The sequence below is a fragment of the Balaenoptera borealis genome (assembly GCF_965194805.1).
Source record: "Balaenoptera borealis genome assembly, chromosome: 14".
Classification (NCBI taxonomy): domain Eukaryota; kingdom Metazoa; phylum Chordata; class Mammalia; order Artiodactyla; family Balaenopteridae; genus Balaenoptera; species Balaenoptera borealis.
This window is the reverse complement of record NC_138875.1, coordinates 68,523,266-68,541,037: the sequence shown is the minus strand read 5'-3', so window position 1 is coordinate 68,541,037 and position 17,772 is coordinate 68,523,266. Positions and strand designations below refer to the sequence as shown.

Here is a 17,772-nt window from a genome sequence, read left to right as displayed (position 1 = left end):
AGGTTTAACTTTTTGAGGAACCGCCGGATTTGTTTTCTGAACTTTGTTTTTAATGGTAGCAAATGTGTGTGTGTGTGTGTGTGTGTGAATATGTGTGCATGGACATTTGCATTTGTACATGCGTGTTAGGTATATAAATACATTTGTATATGTGTCTGAGAGACGAATTGGCCTCAAATAGTAGCTATTGTGATAGTTTCTGTCCTATTGATTGAGGTATGTGGGTGGGGCATTCCTGGCAGGGGGATGATATGGGTAAAAGTTGGGAGGTGGGAGTGAGAGAAGTGAATTCTCTCTTTGGAAAGTGCTGGAAAGTGACTGAGTCCACAGCACAGTCCCCAACATTTGAGCCCACGTCTTCCTATCACCCTCCCAGCCAGGACCACCAAACCCACTGCAGCTTATGCAAATCATATGCAAATATCTCCCCTCCCATCCGCCCTGCGGCACCCAGAGGAATGGGAAATATTCTCGTTTGGGTCCTTCCCTTCATTAATTTCTGAGCCGTAGTACATTACTCATGGATAATTAAGAGTGAGCTATTAATACAACATTTAATATTCAAGTGCAGCGAAGAGGAGAGAACTGTAAGTCACAGAATCCTGTTCGATGAGACATTGCATTTTAGCGATGAGATATTTTTTCGCCTTCCAGAGGCTCAGGACTGCTTGCGTGGAAATGTGGGCCTGAGAACTTCATTTATTGATAGAATAGGAACAAGATCTTAAATCACTGGGAAATCCATTTGAAGAAGCCAGTGGAGACGGCTGGGCAGTAATTACACCCAGAAGTATAACTGTCTTCACCGGGCACATCCAGAGACAGGAGGTGGCTGGGCTGTCCCGTGGCTGGCAGGGGGATTGATGGCATACAGGTTGGGCAGAGACGGAGACAAAGGAAGAAACGTGTGTCCATCCACCCCTGGGAAGGGGAGGAGGTGAGATTGGAGCAGCTGCATTCTGGCTGCCTACACGCCTTGTTCATCCTGGCTGGAGGCTAAGGCAGCCTGGACTGTCCCTACTCCCCCCACATGTGACCTTGAAAATAAGGCTCCTCCCGTGTTTCAGCTTTACTGATCCCCAGCGCCTGACACAGAAACAGAGCTCAACAAATGTCTTTGAGCATCTGGAGGCCTCGGTTCCCAATGCCAGAAAATGGGGTCTCAGTGGCACTTTCTCTAAGGGCCAGTTCCCATCTTCCTCTGCCTGATGTGGAGGGTCACTAAAATGTCAGCAGCTGTCAGTCACGGAGGCCACGTGGCGTGTGTGGGTGGCAGGCCTGGGTCACATCTCCAGGTATGTGGCGAGTCCTGTGGACCCAGCTGGCGTTTCCATCCCTGTCAGTAAGGTGGGGATTGGTTGTCCTGAGGCCATCCCAGGTTAACGTGAGGTGAGGGCTGCACACGTCGTGAGCGCTCCGTAGATAAGAGGTACCCGCTGCTGGGAGAATGGGGTTCTGTTGTTTTGGCAGCGGCTTTCGCTGTGGGCTGATGGAGTGGTCCAGGGAGTGGAAGCTGGGATGGTGGGCAGAGGGAGGTGGGCCTGCGGTCAGAGAGGAGGAGCCGGAGGGAAAGCCAGCTCTTTGCCAAGTGTGAACGGGGTGGTTCCGTGTATTCACCTACCTAACTCTCGCACCCAACCTGCAACGCACAATGAGCTCTTCTATTTTACGAACGAGGCAGAGGAGACCCAGAGATGCTGAGGAACCTCCCCAAAGCCACCCAGCAGAGCCCAGTTCTGGGACTCCTGGATCTCTGTCTCCAAGGTCTGTACTATATGCTCTGCTTGGGACCCAGTGGGGTGCTTGGTAGATGGGTGGGGATGTGGTGGTAACCAGCTGGGACTCAGAGTCAGGCGGACCCAAGTTTGAATTCCAGCTTTGCCCTATGTGATCCTGGGCACGTTATTTCCTGTCTCACCACTCAGGCCCCTTGTGTTGAAGTGGGAATAACCAAGTGGGAACCAGCCTCCTTGGGTTGTTCTGAAAGGTAAATGAAGCAGTGTTCTCCAGGCTGCTGCTGGGCCTGTGGGAATGTCTCAACACATCTCACCATTGGGAGTGATCTCTATACCCATTTCACAGATGAGAAAACTGAGGCTCACGGGGCAAAGAGGCCCTCAAGGTCATTAAATAGCAGGACTGTGTTTGAACCCAGAGCTGTCTGAATCCAAAGTGAGCCTTACTACATCTTGGCCATGATTACATTAGCTAATATAATAATAACAGTGGTATTATTATTGATTTCTTCACCTTCTGATCACTAGGCAGGCTCCCTGTCCCCATCACCTTGGTGGTGCGTGTCTGAGATTTCTCAGGGTGGGGATCCTGGTGAGGCCAAATCTTGAGGGGCAGAAACACAGGTGGGCAGAACAGGCTTCTCTCCAGCCCCATTCTGTTCCCACCCTCCCCCGGCCTGAGGCAGTAAGAGGGATCAGCCACCGGGCCTCCTTTCTCTGCCCACTGCAGGCCTAACTAATGATCTGTCACCTGTTTCCTCACCTCCCTGTGCCTCCTGGGCCTTTGCAGCCTCACTGCCTGCCTCAACCATTGGAGGAGGGCCAGGGTGCCGCTTGGCCTCTGGGGGTCTGGGGGGTGCTGAAGGGGGCTGAGACGACCAGGAGGTTCACCAGAAACTGCCCTTCTCTCTGCTTCAACTCCTGAGAAACGGTTTTGGATGAAGTAAGAATTTAGCAGAGAGGACGGAAATTTAGGCCCCAGAGTCTTACACTCTTGGAATTAAGATTGGCATCTCCGAGTCAGAGATGAGGCACTGCTCAGCTTAGGGGCTTCTAACCCCACCCCCAGTTTATCTCTGGAACTTGTTTGATGTTGCCTCAGTGGATCTTCAAAAGATCTGTAGCCCTTGAACCGATGATGAAAATGAACCCCAGGGTCTAGTGTGGTGTGCCCGGGCTGCACAGCTGGGGTTAGAGAGAGCACTGGGGCACGGGGTGGGGATCGCGTGTAGCCCTGCCGCAGAGCTGGGCCTGTCTCTCGGGGTGCCTGACTCCCTGTCCAGTGCTCCCTTGCTCTCTTGGATGGGTCGCCTTGCAGAAAGTTGGGGAAGATTGATTTTCAAATGGGTTACCAGAGGCCTGGCAATGTGACAACCAGGACGCCCTGCCTATGGTGCTGGCAGGGTGAGTTTGTGTTCACATTTTAATTGTGAGCAGGCTGTGAGCTCAGGAGCCCTCACTGGAGGTGTGGGGAGGGAGCAAGGACCTCTGAGCCTACTACAAGGACCCTCGGATGATGGTGATGGTAGTCTCAGTGATGATGGCCATATTTGATAATGGCTGCCACGGTGGTGGCCAGATTTGGTGTTGGCTGACAGCTGTGACATAAGCATGGTACTATGATCCTGGGCTACGTCAAATAGTGGGCTAATAAAATTTCTAGATTTTCTGCTGAGTTCCCCCGAGGTAAAGGGAACATGGCAAGAGGAAGAGAAATCTAGGGAGCTGGAAGGACCCAGACATGGTCCAGCTCCTCATTTAATAGAGGAGGAAACAGAAGCCCAGAGAGGGACTGTGTCCAGGACCACACGGTGGGTCTGTCTGCAGTGGCGACCAGACGTGGGGATGAAGTGTGACCTTCCTAAATTGGTAGCTCCATAATATATGCTTTCCTCTGAACGCTGTGAACCACAAGGTGTCCTAGCCCAAGGCCACTCAGCCAGTAAAGGTGACAGCCTCAAGTCATGTCAGATCCTGAAGCCTGGCTCTTCTCTGCTAGACCCTCTGCTGAGGGAGAGTCCAGCTATTCTGTGAGATTTGTGAAGGTGGGGACCATGCCTGCCTCCTTCCACTTTACAACCCCAGTACCCAGACTGACCCTCAGTGCAGACGCTTCAGGAGGGCTTGCTGGATAAATGGAGGAATAAGGGAAGGATGTTAAGCTTCCCCATCCACCAATCCATCCACCCATCTACCTGTGGACTGAATGTTTGTATCCTCCCAAATCCATACATTGAAGATCTAAGCCCCAGTATGGCTGTGTTTGCAGATGGGGTCTCTAAGGAAGGTTAAATGAGATCCTAAGGATGGAGCCCTGATTCAATAGGATTGGTGTGCTTATAAGATGAGACCCCAGAGAGCTCTCTCTCTCTCTCTCTGTCCAGGCATGCACAGAGGAAAGGTCCTGTGAAGCCACAGTGAGGAGGCAGGTATCTACAAGCCACGAAGGAAGGGCTCACCAGAAACTGAATTGGTTGGAACCTTGATCTTAGACTTCTAGATTCCAGAACGGTGAGGAAATACATTTCTGTTGTTTAAGCCTCCCAGTCTATAGTATTTTGTCATGGCAGCCCAAGCTGACTAGTACACCTTCCATTCCCCTTTCCCCTTCCTTCTTTCCTCTTTTCCTTCTTTCCTTCCACCCACCCATCCTTCCATCATTTCATTCTTCCATCCATCTATCCATCCACTCATCCATCCATCCAACCATCCACCCATCCGTCCATTATCCATGCATACATCTATTATCCTCCCTCTTTCCCTCCTTTCTACTTTTCCTTTCCTTCTTCCCTCCACCTATCCACCCATCCTTCTGCCCCATCCTGCCTTCTACCCACCTCTCCTCCATCCCACCTGTCCTCCATCCCACCTGTCCTCCATCCCACCTCTCCTCCATCCCACCTGTCCTCCATCCCACCTGTCCTCCATCCCACCTCTCCTCCATCCCACCTGTCCTCCATCCCACCTCTCCTCCATCCCACCTGTCCTCCATCCCACCTCTCCTCCATCCCACCTGTCCTCCATCCCACCTCTCCTCCATCCCACCTCTCCTCCATCCCACCTGTCCTCCATCCCACCTCTCCTCCATCCCACCTGTCCTCCATCCCACCTCTCCTCCATCCCACCTGTCCTCCATCCCACCTGTCCTCCATCCCACCTCTCCTCCATCCCACCTGTCCTCCATCCCACCTCTCCTCCATCCCACCTGTCCTCCATCCCACCTGTCCTCCATCCCACCTCTCCTCCATCCCACCCTGGCACTGCTGGGGAGGGTTCTTCAGCCCTGACACACTCACCCTGCACCACAGCATTAAAAAGCCTGCTCTTGGGACTCAGCCCAGGGCTCGGATGGGACACCTTGACATCTTTCATCCACGGCACCTTACTATGGTACTCTCTCTTAACTCAGTTGTCACACAGGAATATCTTGTTAAGTCATCCCAAACTTACACTCCAAATTTGATTAAAAAAAAAAATCCAACTAGCCGAGTGTTGCACCATAAGATAACAAACAGAAAATTAATTCTATTTACACAAATAGAAATGATTAAACCCCAACAGCTGTCCAGGTATCTTGCGCTGCAGAGGCCGGGGCAGTGAGGGAAACCTTCCCTGGGGGAGGCTGGTCTGCAGAAGCCTGGTACCTGGGGGAAGGGCCCCCAGGAGGGCTTCCCAGCAGCCACTCCCACCTGCTCCATCTTGGCCCCGCCCAGGCTGCTTCCATGCAAAACACCCAGGAGCCTCATTTGCATACCCATCAGCTCATTTCCATATCCCCCAGCTCTGGGTGGCGCAGCCGCCGGCCGCAGGGCTGGCTGACAGCAGCCACTTTTGTTTTCACATGCCATCCAGGGAGTTGTTCCTTCATCCTTCGAATTGGGGGGGGCGGGGGGGGGGAAGAAAGCTGAGAAAAAAGAAAAGGGAGAAAACCCCTCAAGACAAAGAGATGGGCACCATCTGGGTAGCAGGAAGAAAATGGCACTGTTTGGAGCTGGAACCCAGGGGGCAGCAGGCAGTGGGGCACAGGGCCTGGCGGCTGGCTGGAGCAGGAGATGCTAGACTTGCCAGCCTCCTTGTTTACTTGACTCTGGCATCCTGTGCGGGTGACTGTGAGGCTCGTGCCTCTGTTTCCCCATCCGAGAAATGGCAGCCTCACACCAGCGTGTGGATTCTGCCGGCATGTAACAGCCCCCCAGCTCCTGCTCCTGCGTTTTCTCCTGCTGCAGAACCCAGGAAGTGCAGGGGCTGAGGAGGCTCTGCTGTGGGGCTGGCCGCTGCCCGCTCCCCTCTGCCTTGCCCCTTCCCCTCTCTGCACCTTGGTTTTCTCCCTCCAAGGGCTGGCTCCCTTTAGGTCAAGAGGCAAGGTATATAGTGATGACAATTATGGTAATGATGGTGGTGATGAAGATAATATGAATGTTAATAGTGTATATAGGTGAGAACTTACCACTGGGCCAAGCCTTGTACCGGTGTTTGCTCACTTTATTCTCCTAAGCATGGTGTGGTCCATGTTTTAGTACGATCTCCAGTTTACAGACAAGGACACGGAGGTCCAAACCAAGGCCTCAGCCTGTGCTTTCTGCAGGCAAAGCTCTCATCTCCTAGAGGACTTTTACCATTTTCCCTCCCGTTCCCCTCCTCACAGGCAAGGACTCCAGCCACCTCCCTGCCCACAGAGCAGCCACTGGACCCTCCTGCAGTGCGTTACTGGGAGTGGGTTGTACCCTGGCAGTGCCAAGGGACAGGGGCCTGGGGTTTCCCTCTCTCAGCAAGGGGGGCCTTGCCCAGAGGAGCCTTTGTTTAGGCAGGGAAGGCCTGGGGCTCGGTGGGCAAGAAGTTTGAGTGCCTTGTGGGTGGGGGAAGGTCACAAATGTTTGTCCCTGACCTTGTGATTCCCCCAAGCCCTGATCCTGACCCTGCCTCTAAAACTGTCTGCCCCTCATTTCTCACTACACCCCTAAATTTCCTTCCTCCTTCAGGTTCCTGGATGAGTGAATGTGGTGCAAAGGCCCTGTGGTCTGCACACCTTAGGGCCTTTCTCCCTCCTGTTCTCACACATTTGATTTCAGTGTGTGTGTGTGTGTGCGTGTGTGTGTGTGTGCGTGTTTGTGTGTGTGTGTGTGTGTGTGTATGTGTGTCTATCCCACGAGCTGAAGAAACATGCTCAGTGTATGTCTGTGTGTGTTGATGTATGTGCAAGGGCCCTTGTATCTCCATGGTGGTTACAAACATGGATTCTGCTGCCAGCTTGCCTGGGTTCAAATCTCAACTCCGCTAGTCGCCAGATGTGTGAGTTCTAGCAAGCCACTTACCTTCTCTGAGCCTCAGTTGTGTCCTCTGTAAAATGGGGATGATAATAGTACTTAACCTTGTGAGAATAGAATGAGTAACATATATACAACTATGGAGAATGGTATTTGGCTCATAGCTCTCTACATGAGTTACTTATGGTGATGATGGAGTGTGTGTGTCTGTGTGCACGTGTGCAGCAAATTGGGTCCAGAATTTTATGCGAGTACATGTGTTGTGCTCATCTCACTTGCATGTTCACACGTGCCATGTGGGCGTGCCATGTGTTATACACACATGTGCAGACACACACGCTCATATTTTATGTACTTGTGTGCACCCACGATGAGTAGTTCAAACCCAGTAGACAAGAGACATTTGTAAGGTATGGATGTGTGCTTGCTCCGAACGTTTCGTATCAGTATTCATGAACTTAATACCTTAATTTGTGTGGAGGTGTTTGTAGGGAAAAATAACTTGCTCCTTCTGCAAAAAGTATTAGTATTTGCCTCAAGGGCCAGTATGGAGGGTCTTTCTCTCTCTCTCCTTCCATATTGGAATCAGGAACAATGCCCTCCAGGCAGGAACCAGAGAACAGAGAGCATCTCACGCGACCAGGGCAGGCTTGCAAAGCCGGCTGGTAACTCTCCTGCTATCTGCAAGGCTGGCTTTGGGAGCCTCTCTCTGGGTCCACCTGGGAACTACCTCCCTCTGCCGTACTCAGAGGGCCTGGGGAGGTGTCTGAAGCTCTCCATTAGGCCCCAGTTTTTCCCCCAAGTGTTTTTACTCTGTCCTGAGGTTCACATTGCAGTTTTAAATTTAGCAACAGGCAAAGCCTTGTGTAACTCTGACAGATTCATCTTTCCAACCTGGCTCCCGTGTGGGATCTGGGGACCTCTCAGAACCTTTTTGGAAGGGATAGGATTCGAATGGTCAGGATGGGGGTCAGAGGAGCAAGAGACCCGCAAGTGCCTGTCGGACACCTCCTGGAACACATCCCATTTCTTAGTCATTCCTCTCTGTCCAAGAGCCTCCAGGCCACGTGGCCACTTGCCTCTCTTTTGGTCAGATAAAGCTGATGCCAAGACATGGGCACTTCGCTAGAAGTTGTACGATGCTGGCATGATACCTATGCAACTTGGGAAGGACATTTCAGCTCCATGGACCTCCATTTCCCCACGTCTCCCTGGTTGTCCTGAGGATGGTGTGAAAAGTGAGATGGAGGAGAGGGTGTCTGTGATCTGTGATGAACTACAGCTTCTCTTGAGTTTCTCCAGAAGCCCTAGCTCTAGAAATCTCCATTGATTAATCTGTTGCTGGGTAGGGTGTTGGTGGGGGACCAAAAAAAGGGGTCTTTTTTGTTCCCACAGAGCTTGGCACACAGAAGGTGCCGTGTGAATGGGGGTCAACAGATGACACCTTCTAGGGGTGATAATTTCTGGAATGTGGCCCGCCCAAGGTCACATAGCTGGTGAGGGCCAGCTGGTAGCTCTTGTCTCCACTGTGAGGGCACGGACCCTGGGGGTGACTTGGGCCACCATTGTGTAAGTGCCCTGTGTGCCTGTCCAGGAGGAGGAGGGGGAGGGATTAGCACCCAGAGGCACTGGCCGCTCGAGGAGCCCGCCTGCTCCCTGGGAGGCCCAGTGCCGTGGACATCGGGCCAGCTGGTCTCGGGGGGAGGAGGGGGAGAATCTGACACCCCTGGACACTTGGCCCTGTCACTCCCAGGGGATTTGGTGAGCTGGTGGGAGCCCGGTTGGGTACATGCTGTGCTGGGTGGCTGGGAGGTGGGGAAGTTGGTACATTCTTTGTGAGTCCAGTGCATGGCCAGGCACATAGTAGGTGCTCCATGAGCGTGTCTCTATGGATGGATAAACAGGAGAGCACTTGACATCCCACCTAAAATCTCAGACAGGCTTCTCCAGCTCGATCTATGTTCCCACCGTGATCTCAAAGCTGAAATCCAGAAGCCCGAGCGTCACCCTTGCTTCCTGCACTGGCCCACTCTCCACAGGCCACCCATCTCCAAGATCTGACAATTCCACCTCCAAATGTGCCCAAGCCCACCCTCTGCCCACGCCCCCCCAGCCTCACCGCCCTTTCTCGCCTTGCTCTGTCTCTCACTCCCATCCCTGCCCCTTCTCCCCTGGGAGCAACGGTGAGCCAGGCACCGTGTCAGTGGTCAGGTCACTCCTCTGTCCGAAACCCGTGGCTTCAAACCCAGTGCAAACTCCACCCGGGATGACTTCTCCTCCTTACTTGCAAGGCTTCAGCCTCACGGGTCTCAGTTCTGCTCCTTAAATACGCCCAGTTCCACTAGGCTCCCACTTCAGGCCTTTGCTTAAGCTGTTCATTCTTCTTTATGTTCTCAGGGCTGGTTTCCTCTTGTCTGGCAGGTCTCACCAGTATTTGAAGCTTTGTTCTTATTTCCTTACAGTTCTTTCTTGCAGTCATTATCTTGGTATTACTTTATAGGGACGTGTCTTAGACAGGATCGGGATGAAGAAGGTGGTAGATGACTGGAAGATTCTGGAAAAGGGCAGAGGCACCCTTCATGAGGATGTGCTGTTTGTCCTGTAGTCACCCATTAAACGACCCTCTCTCTCTCCTTCCCTCCCCTCCGTCCACCCACTCACTTATCCATCTACCCATCCTTCTATCCATCCGTCCACCCATCTACCTGTCCATCCATCCATCCAACCATCCACCCACTCATCCATTCATCCAATCCTTAGTAAGCTCTGTTTACTGACCTGACCAAGATGTAGAATCTTGTTGCACCTCAGTTCTCTTTTCTTTAGAATGGAACCGACATACCTACCTTATGGGGCTGCTGTGAGGGTCACAGGAGCTGATGTCTGCGTGGTGCCCGCGGCGTGCCTGGCTCAGAGGAAGGGCTCAGGCAGCATCCCTCTCAGAAGCGCTGGCAGCAGCACCTGCATTTGGAAAACAGGAATATCCCCCTTCCCCAGTCCGTGTGCTTGTTGGGGTTCCGCCGCTGCTTTCTTCAGCAAGCTCGTTCCTAGAGGGCAAGGTCACACATCACCACGCCTGCGGGAGGAGAGGGAGGACCCACAGCTGGCAGGGAGGGGTGGGCTAGCGCAGCCTGTGCCCTCGCCCTGGGGAAGGGCAGGAAGGGCGGGTTCATGAGGGGCCAGGTGTGTGTGGAGGTGGGGGCCTCTCTCTCTTTCTCTGGATCTCCCCACCTCTCTTTTTCTCCTTTCTGTCTCCCCCTCACTCCCTTCTCTCTGCTCTCTCTCTCTTCCCTCAGTTCTCTGCTCTGTCTTTCCAACTCCTATCCTCTGTCTTTCTGTCTCTCTGCTTTTTCCTCTTCCTCTTTCTCTCTGCGTGTCTGCCCCCCTCCTCTTCCCCTCCCCCTCCCCCTCCCTCCTCCTCCTTCTCCTCTCTCCTACTCCCCCCCCCTCCCTCCCCCTCGCTCTCTCAGCATCAGCCAGAGGACCTGCTTCTGCAGTCTTGGTCCTGGCTGCCTCATAGCAAGCATCACACGATTATAGCCACGTTCTTAGGGTCTTAGAGCAACCATGTACACATCTGAGCCGCAGAGGGCCTTAGGAATGGAGAACGATGGCATTGGAGAACCACAGAGTCAAATCCTGGGTTCCCAGCACCCTAGGACTCCAGAATCAAGGTCTGTTGAATCTTGGACAACAATAGAATATCTGGATTGGAAGATTTTAGAATCGCAGAGAAAGGGGCTGGCTCCACAAGTTTTCAATATCCCACTCCTGTATCTCCACCGTCTTCATTTCACATATATTTATTGAGCACCTACTATGTGCCAAGCACTGTTCTAGGCCACTTGGGATAAATCTATGAACTAAGCAGGCAAAAATTCCTGCCTTCTGCCTCAGGGCAGAGGCAATGACATCACACTGACCTATGACAGAAGAAGAGGTAATGTCTGTGGATTTGGGGGATGACTCATTACCACCTGTATTATTTACCTAATATTTTCTTTAAGTCACTCACTTCAAGCACACAAAGAGATTTTTAAAAGGAAGCTTTATATTGCTGAACATAATAGAAAATCAGTATCAGTGGCCGTCAACAGAAGGTGTCTTCAAAAATAAACACAATGGAAAGAAAACGCTGTTATGAGAAACCTGCCTTGATGGTGTTCCCTGCCTCTTTGAGATCTCACAAGGTCTGCACTCCCTTTGCTGTGAAGGGGGGTGGGCATGTGTTGGAGCTGCCAAAGACAGGAAGTTGTAAGGATATAAAGAGGGTGAAAAAGAAAAAGCTATTATTTAAACATCCCCTCCCCATACCACTGAAATCCTCAGGCCTGGCCTCAGTCTGCCTCTTCTGCACCAATTAGCTGTGTGACACGGGGCACGTCATCGGACCTCTCTGAGCCTCAGTTTCCCCATCTGGAAACAGGGGCATGTTGAACGCACTTTCCTCCTGGGGCTGTTGTAGGGATTAATTCAAGTAGGTGCTTCAGGGGGGATGAAGGCTTAAAAGGGTTAGTAATTCCTCCCCCTGAATGTTCCAGGCTGATCTGGACAGTGTTCCAGGCTGCTTGGGGGAGGATCCACCTCCCCGCCACCGTGGGAGCCGCTCAGGAAGCCTCCTCTGGGCTGAGCCTCTAGGGCAGCAGCTCCGGGCAATTTATGAGCCTGCAGCTCTCCCCTCCCTGGTTCCTCCCAGCACAGCAGCTCTCACCCAACCCCCGGCTATATTTCATGCCCATCAGGATTTAGGGTTCCACCATTTTCCTGTAGGGAAATCGGGCTGAGGGGAATTTGAATGCAGTTTTATCAGCTATATCATGCTCACTTTACTTGGCGGGGGAATTACAGGTGGGGACCGACAAGTGCTCGGAATAGGCGATCAACTTCCTACATCTTTATTCCCTGCAAGAAGGGGCTGTGGGCCGTGCAGACCCCCGGAGGCCTTGAGTTCAGACGGCTTTGAATACCTGTGTCTGGACCTTCCAAAGGATCCTGGGACTTAAATCCAGGTGTGACGGGTGTGGTGTTTTCATTCATTCATTCCTTCAACAGGTATGTAACCAGTGCCCGCCCTGGGCCCAGCACTGGGGATACAGTTATGAACAGAACATGGTTCCTGCCCCCCTGCAGCTCACACTTCCGAGTGCAACAGGCTTTGTCTCAGGAAACCCAGGGTGTTGGGAGAGCCCCCAGGAGAAACCTGACCTAGCCCGGGAAGTCTAGGAAGGCTTCCTGGTGGTGGTGGTGGTGTGGGGACTTACATATAAGCTGAGTTATTGAAGGAGAAGGAGGAAACGTCCAGGGTTGGTGGCTGGGGGTTGCAAAGGGGGAGGGGGAGGGGGGAAAGGAGTGAAGGTAACAGTGTGTGCAAAGAGGGAAGGGACATCTGGGGAAGCAACTGCAGCAGCGGGGGGGGGGGGTGCTGGGGGGTGACTATGGGAAGTGGGAGGCAGGGCCTCTGGCTGTGGCACAGACCGCAGCCCCAGGGTCATGGGGGCCGTGGAGGCAGGGCCAAGAGAGGGGCCTGATCAGCTGTAAGAGAGGGTTGGGAGTGGTCAGAGTGGTCCTAGGGGGATGAGCCCTGAGGCTGCTGCAGGGTTCGGGAGAGACGGGGACTAGGGTTGAAGAAAAGTGCCTGGGAAAAATTGTGGGAGGGGGGAACCCAGAGGACCTGGGTTTGCGGGCAGAGGGTGTCTGGCTTGGTGGGTCTACGTTGGGTGGGGGACCTTGACCTCAGGCCATCGGGGGAGACCATGATGGTAAAGAACACGGTTGTTCTGGGCCCAGTCTCACTGCGTTTGTATTTCTTGGGCTACCCTGACTCAGAAATGACGAACCTCTTTCATACCAGGCAGGCGGACTCCCCGTGGCCTCATGGACCCCGTGTCCTGCCTTCTTTTCCAATAGATGGGAGCAAGGGCTGCCCTCGTACCACAGGGTCCCGTCCCAGCTCCAGGGAGGGTGTCAGGTGCTTGGTGGTCCCTGAGTCATGAGGTGGGGCAGCGGGGACCCTCCGGGGCAGAAGTGATAGAGGGGGTGGTCTTTCTCCGTTTTCTCAAGCCACCCTCTGGTTTCACCTGGGGTTCTGGTGTTTTCTTTTGCATAAGGGAGGCCTTGTGTTTCTCTCTGCAATGCTAATTTATTCCCTCTCAAGCATCTTTTCTTTCCTCCCTCCCTCCCTCTTCCCCTCCCTCCCTCCTTCCCATTCAATACGTATTTACCTACTCTATTCCAGGCACCATTCTAGGCTCTGGGGACACAGCACAGACCTAATCAGGACAAGATCCCTAACCTCATGGAGCTTACATTCCTGTAAGGAACACTAATGATAAACAAAAAAGGTTAAAATACATAATATGTCAGATAATAATAAAACTAAAGCAGAGGAAACAGAAAGGGAGCCTTGGGGTGGCCAGTGCCCCCAGGAGAACCACTCTCCTGAGCTGGTTTCTATCACTCCCTCCACCCGGTCTTCATTTCCACCACCTACGTGTGTATCCACACATGGTCCATGGCACGGCTTGGCATGTTTTAAAACTTTCTATACATGCAAGCATCCCATATGTGTTTTCCATGATTGCTTTTTTGGCTCGACATCCTCGTTTGAGACTGATCCTTGTTGATACGTGACGCTCCAGTTGACACGCTGTCACTGCGATAGACTCGTGCACAGTATGAATATGTCATTACTCATTGAGTCATCCTCCTGCTGATGGACATTTAGGTTGTTTCCAATTTTTTTTTTTCTCTTACCACCCAAGCTGTAGGAACTATCTTGTACCCATCGACACCCCTGGCCTCCAGTGTTCTCTAAAAGATAAGCACCTGGTGACAGAAAGCCAATAATATCTGTCAAACTACTCAATGTGCTGCACAATGGCGAGGATGACGATGATACAAAATAGCTTCCAGGTCCTGAGTGCTTAGTTCATTCAGGGCTGTTCCAAGCACTGTAGCCCATCGCCTCCTTTTCCTCCTCGTACTCCATGAGGCAGATACCAGCATGGAGCTTGTGTGACAGACACAGCTGTGGAGACCAGAGAGGTCAGGCAGTTTCCCCAAGGCCACCCAGCAAACCCAGACCCTCGAAACTGCCTGGTCCCCCTCCCTCTATCTCTCCCCTCCATCCAGAGTAGCCTCCATCATATCCCTCAAACACTGCCCATCTTAGTCCTAACTCTGAGCATTTGCACCAGCTGTTCCTTCGGCCCAGAATGCTCTTCCAGCCTTATCTCCAACCCTGCCTCTCAGTACCCTTTCCTGGACCCTTTACTCTTTTTCCTTCCCAGCATTCACGACACAATAATTAACTAGTCATGTGGTTGATGGTCTGTGTCTGTAAGTTCCATGCCAGGCCCTGTGCTGAGTGCTTTACGGCTATGATCTCATTTCAGCTTCAGAGTTATCTCTTGAAGTGAGGGGATAGTCTTCATTTTACAGGTGAGAAGGAGAAGTGGCTCACAGGCATTGAGTAACTTGCCTGGGGTCACACATCAAGGGCAAGCAGAGGCGAGATCTGAAACCAGGTCGCCTGGCTCACGTCACCCTTGCCTTTACTTGTCTCCCCGGACACTTGAGCGTCACAGAATGCAGACATTGGAGCGGGGATGTGACACCTTCATTTCACAAAAGGGGAAACCGAGGCCCAGAGAGGCACCAGGACTTGCCCAGGGTCACACAGAAGGTTGGCAGCAAGCAAGGCCAAGCTCTGGTCATCTCCTGGACACCCAGGCCCCTGGGCACACTGCCCCAGGCTCCATGGCCCCATCAGAATGTCGCATCTCTCTCTCCACATTGGGGGCCAGTGGCCAGGGCTGTGGCAGAGAAAGTAACCCTCAGTGGCAGAGTGTGAGAGGCCTGGATCAGAGAGGTGTCTGTCACCGTGGCTGGATGCTCAAGGCAGCTCCATTATTCAGGTCATCAGGCTGGAGCCACCCGGCGGGGGAGGGAGGGCCCGCTGTAGCCGGGATGGTCAGCTGGCTGGGCTGCAGGGGGCCGCAGGGCCCCGGGAGCTGTCACCGCTGACTGATGGATGGGGACAGCTTCCAGTTGCCGGCCATCCCCGCCACGAGCCCCGTGGCCATCTCTGCGGCCGCCCACGCTGGCCTCCCGCCCGGTGCCTTGCTTTGAACGTCCACAAGGCCTTTTGTTCTCACAGCAGGAGCTGGGCGGGCAGCGTTGAGGGGCCCCTTTCTGAGGAAGGAGCTGCCTGCTGGGGCTTCCCCCTGCCCTCGACCCCCACTGAGTTCCTCTAATTACCTGTGGGCAGGAGGGGCCGGCTGAGGGGTCCAGCTGAGCTGCTAGGAATCCGCTCGGAGGTGGGGGGTGGTGGCTCGCTGGAGGAGCCTCGAATTCCAGCCCCCAGATCGCAGATGGGAAACTGAGGCCTAGGGAGGGCAACAGCCCTGCTCGAGGTCACATAGCGAGTTAGAGGTAGGGCTTGGGCTGGACGCAGGTTCGTATAGGCTCCCCAAGGCAAGGGGCGGGAAGGAACTGGCACTTAATACGTTCTGAACACCAGTTATGTGCCGGGCACTTGACACCCACCGTCTTCTTGAGTTGGAAGGTAACCTGTTTCAGGTTACCCTCGCTTCCTTGCTCTGTGTCCTCAGGGGGGTTAATTTCCTTCTCTGAGCCCCATGTCTTCATCTATGAAATACACTTATTTACTGAGCACCTCCTATATTCAGGAGCAGGAGGAGACATACATTAGGCACGGTCTCCAACCTCGAGGAGCTCTCCACCAAGCAGGGGGACAGGTGAGTCGGTAGAAAGCCCAGTGCACGAGATAAGTGCTGTGGTGGGTGGACAGAGCAGCAGTGGGACCTTGGGGGGACCCCCACCCAGCCTGGAGTCAGGAGGGCTCCATGGAGGGCACCATGCCTGAGAGTTTTATCCAGAGAGCGATGGGGGGCCATGTCGGGCTCAGCCTGGAGCCTGAGAGTTTTATCCAGAGAGCGATGGGGGGCCATGTCGGGCTCAGCCTGGAGCCTGAGAGTTTGGAGATGATCTCCCCAGGCTGGAGGAGCTGAGGCAGAGGCGGGGCGGCAAGGAGTCTCCCGGGAAGGTTCAGGTGAGAGGTGACCAGTGCTGGGACACGGTCCCTACACGGTCCCTACATCTTCTCACGGGCTGGGCTCCGAGCCAGGGGGCCACAGGCTCCTGGTGCAGCCGCAGCTCGGCGGGTCCCCAAAAAAGCTAACATAGAGTCACCCTGTGACCCAGCAATTCCACTCCTAGGTACTCACTCACCCGAAGGACTTGTAAGCAGGGACTCCAGCAGATACTTGCTCACCCATGTTCACAGCAGCATTATTCATAGCAGCCAAAAGGTGGAAACAGCCCAAGTGCCCATCACAGATGAAAATAACAAAATGTGGTCTATCCATCCAACGGAGTATTATTCAGCCTTAAAAAGGAATGAAATACTGACACATGTTACAATGTGGATGAATTTTGAAAACCCAAAGTGAAAGAAGCCAGACACAAAAGGACAAATATTGTGTGATTCCACTTATATAGGCACATTCATAGAGACAGAAAGTAGAAAAGAGGTTAACAGGGGTTGCGGGGATGAGGGAATGGTGGGGGGGGGGGGGTCATTGCTTGATGGGTACAGAGTTTCTGTTTGGGGTGATGAAAAATTTTTGAAAATAGTGGGGATGGTTGCACAAGATTATGACATTATGAATGTACTTAATGCTACTGAATTGTCCACTTAAAACTGTTTAAAATGGCAAACTTTATGTTATATATATTTTACCACAATTTAAAAAGTTGAATTATATAATATACCAAAACCCTTTGAGTTTACGCTTCAAATGGGTAAATTGTGTCATATGCGAATTAAAAACAAAACAAAATGGGTGGGAGCCACTCTGGGGGTCCTCAGGCTCCGAGTGAAATGAGTAGAAGGGGAAGCTGCCCTTGGGGAGACAAAGGCCACTCCGTGTCCAGTCTGGCAAATGGTGGCCACCCGCCTCTGACCCCTCCTTGTGGAGATATCATTTCCCCAGAGCCTTCTGAGAGATTCCAGTCCTGGTCCTACGCCGACTCACTGTGTCGCTGACTCCTTTGGCAAGTCACACAGCCTCTCTGGGCCTCAGTTGCCTCATCTACATATCAACTCCGTTTGCTGAGGCTGGCTGTGTGCTGGGCACAGGGTCGGGTATGGCTGTGATGTCTCTCTTGGTCCTCACCATATCTGAGAGGGGGACCTGCAGGCCCAGAGAGGGTGGGAGCCTGGCCCGGGTCTCCCAGCCTTGGAGCCTGGTCTGGCACCAGCCAGAGCTTGCCTCGGCTCCTCTCCCATTGGCCCCCGTGCTCCCCAGCCAGTCCCCCCTTCCCTCCCCACTGCGTCCGTTTGGAGCTGGTCGTGGACTTTGTTCCTTCTGCAAATGATCTCCATGTGTCAGGGATTGGGTTTCCCCTCGTCTGGCCCTGTCCCTCTGGGAACCGAGGCCCCCCATGGTCCGATGCTGCTGGGGCGAGGCCTCGCCAGCAGCTCCATCGCTCCTTCTGACCTGGGATGGGGCCCAGGCGGGGTGGGGCCTGGGCATCTGGTTTAACGATCAGAGCAGGGGCTTGTTTCAGTTTCAGTGACCCATGGAGCCCCCGTGAGAGGGAGAGAGAGCGGACTGGCAAACGGGGAGCAAGGAGGCAGCAGGGGGCTCGGGAGAGCCGGAACTGAGCAAACAAATACCGGGCACGTTAACGGGGCATCCACGGCAGAAAAAACACTCTCACGCTCACGTGCACACACACACACGTGC

At 53.3% G+C, this 17,772-nt stretch overlaps 1 long non-coding RNA gene across 1 annotated transcript; it reads right to left on the bottom strand.

The window, feature by feature from the left end:
- Positions 1-8,517: 8,517 nt before the first annotated feature.
- On the bottom strand, positions 8,518-10,384 carry LOC309610987. The gene is made up of 2 exons (XR_014234273.1): positions 9,847-10,384; positions 8,518-9,554 (listed from the first exon to the last, which is right to left on the bottom strand). It is a non-coding gene; the product is annotated as an uncharacterized lncRNA (long non-coding RNA).
- Positions 10,385-17,772: the final 7,388 nt, after the last annotated feature.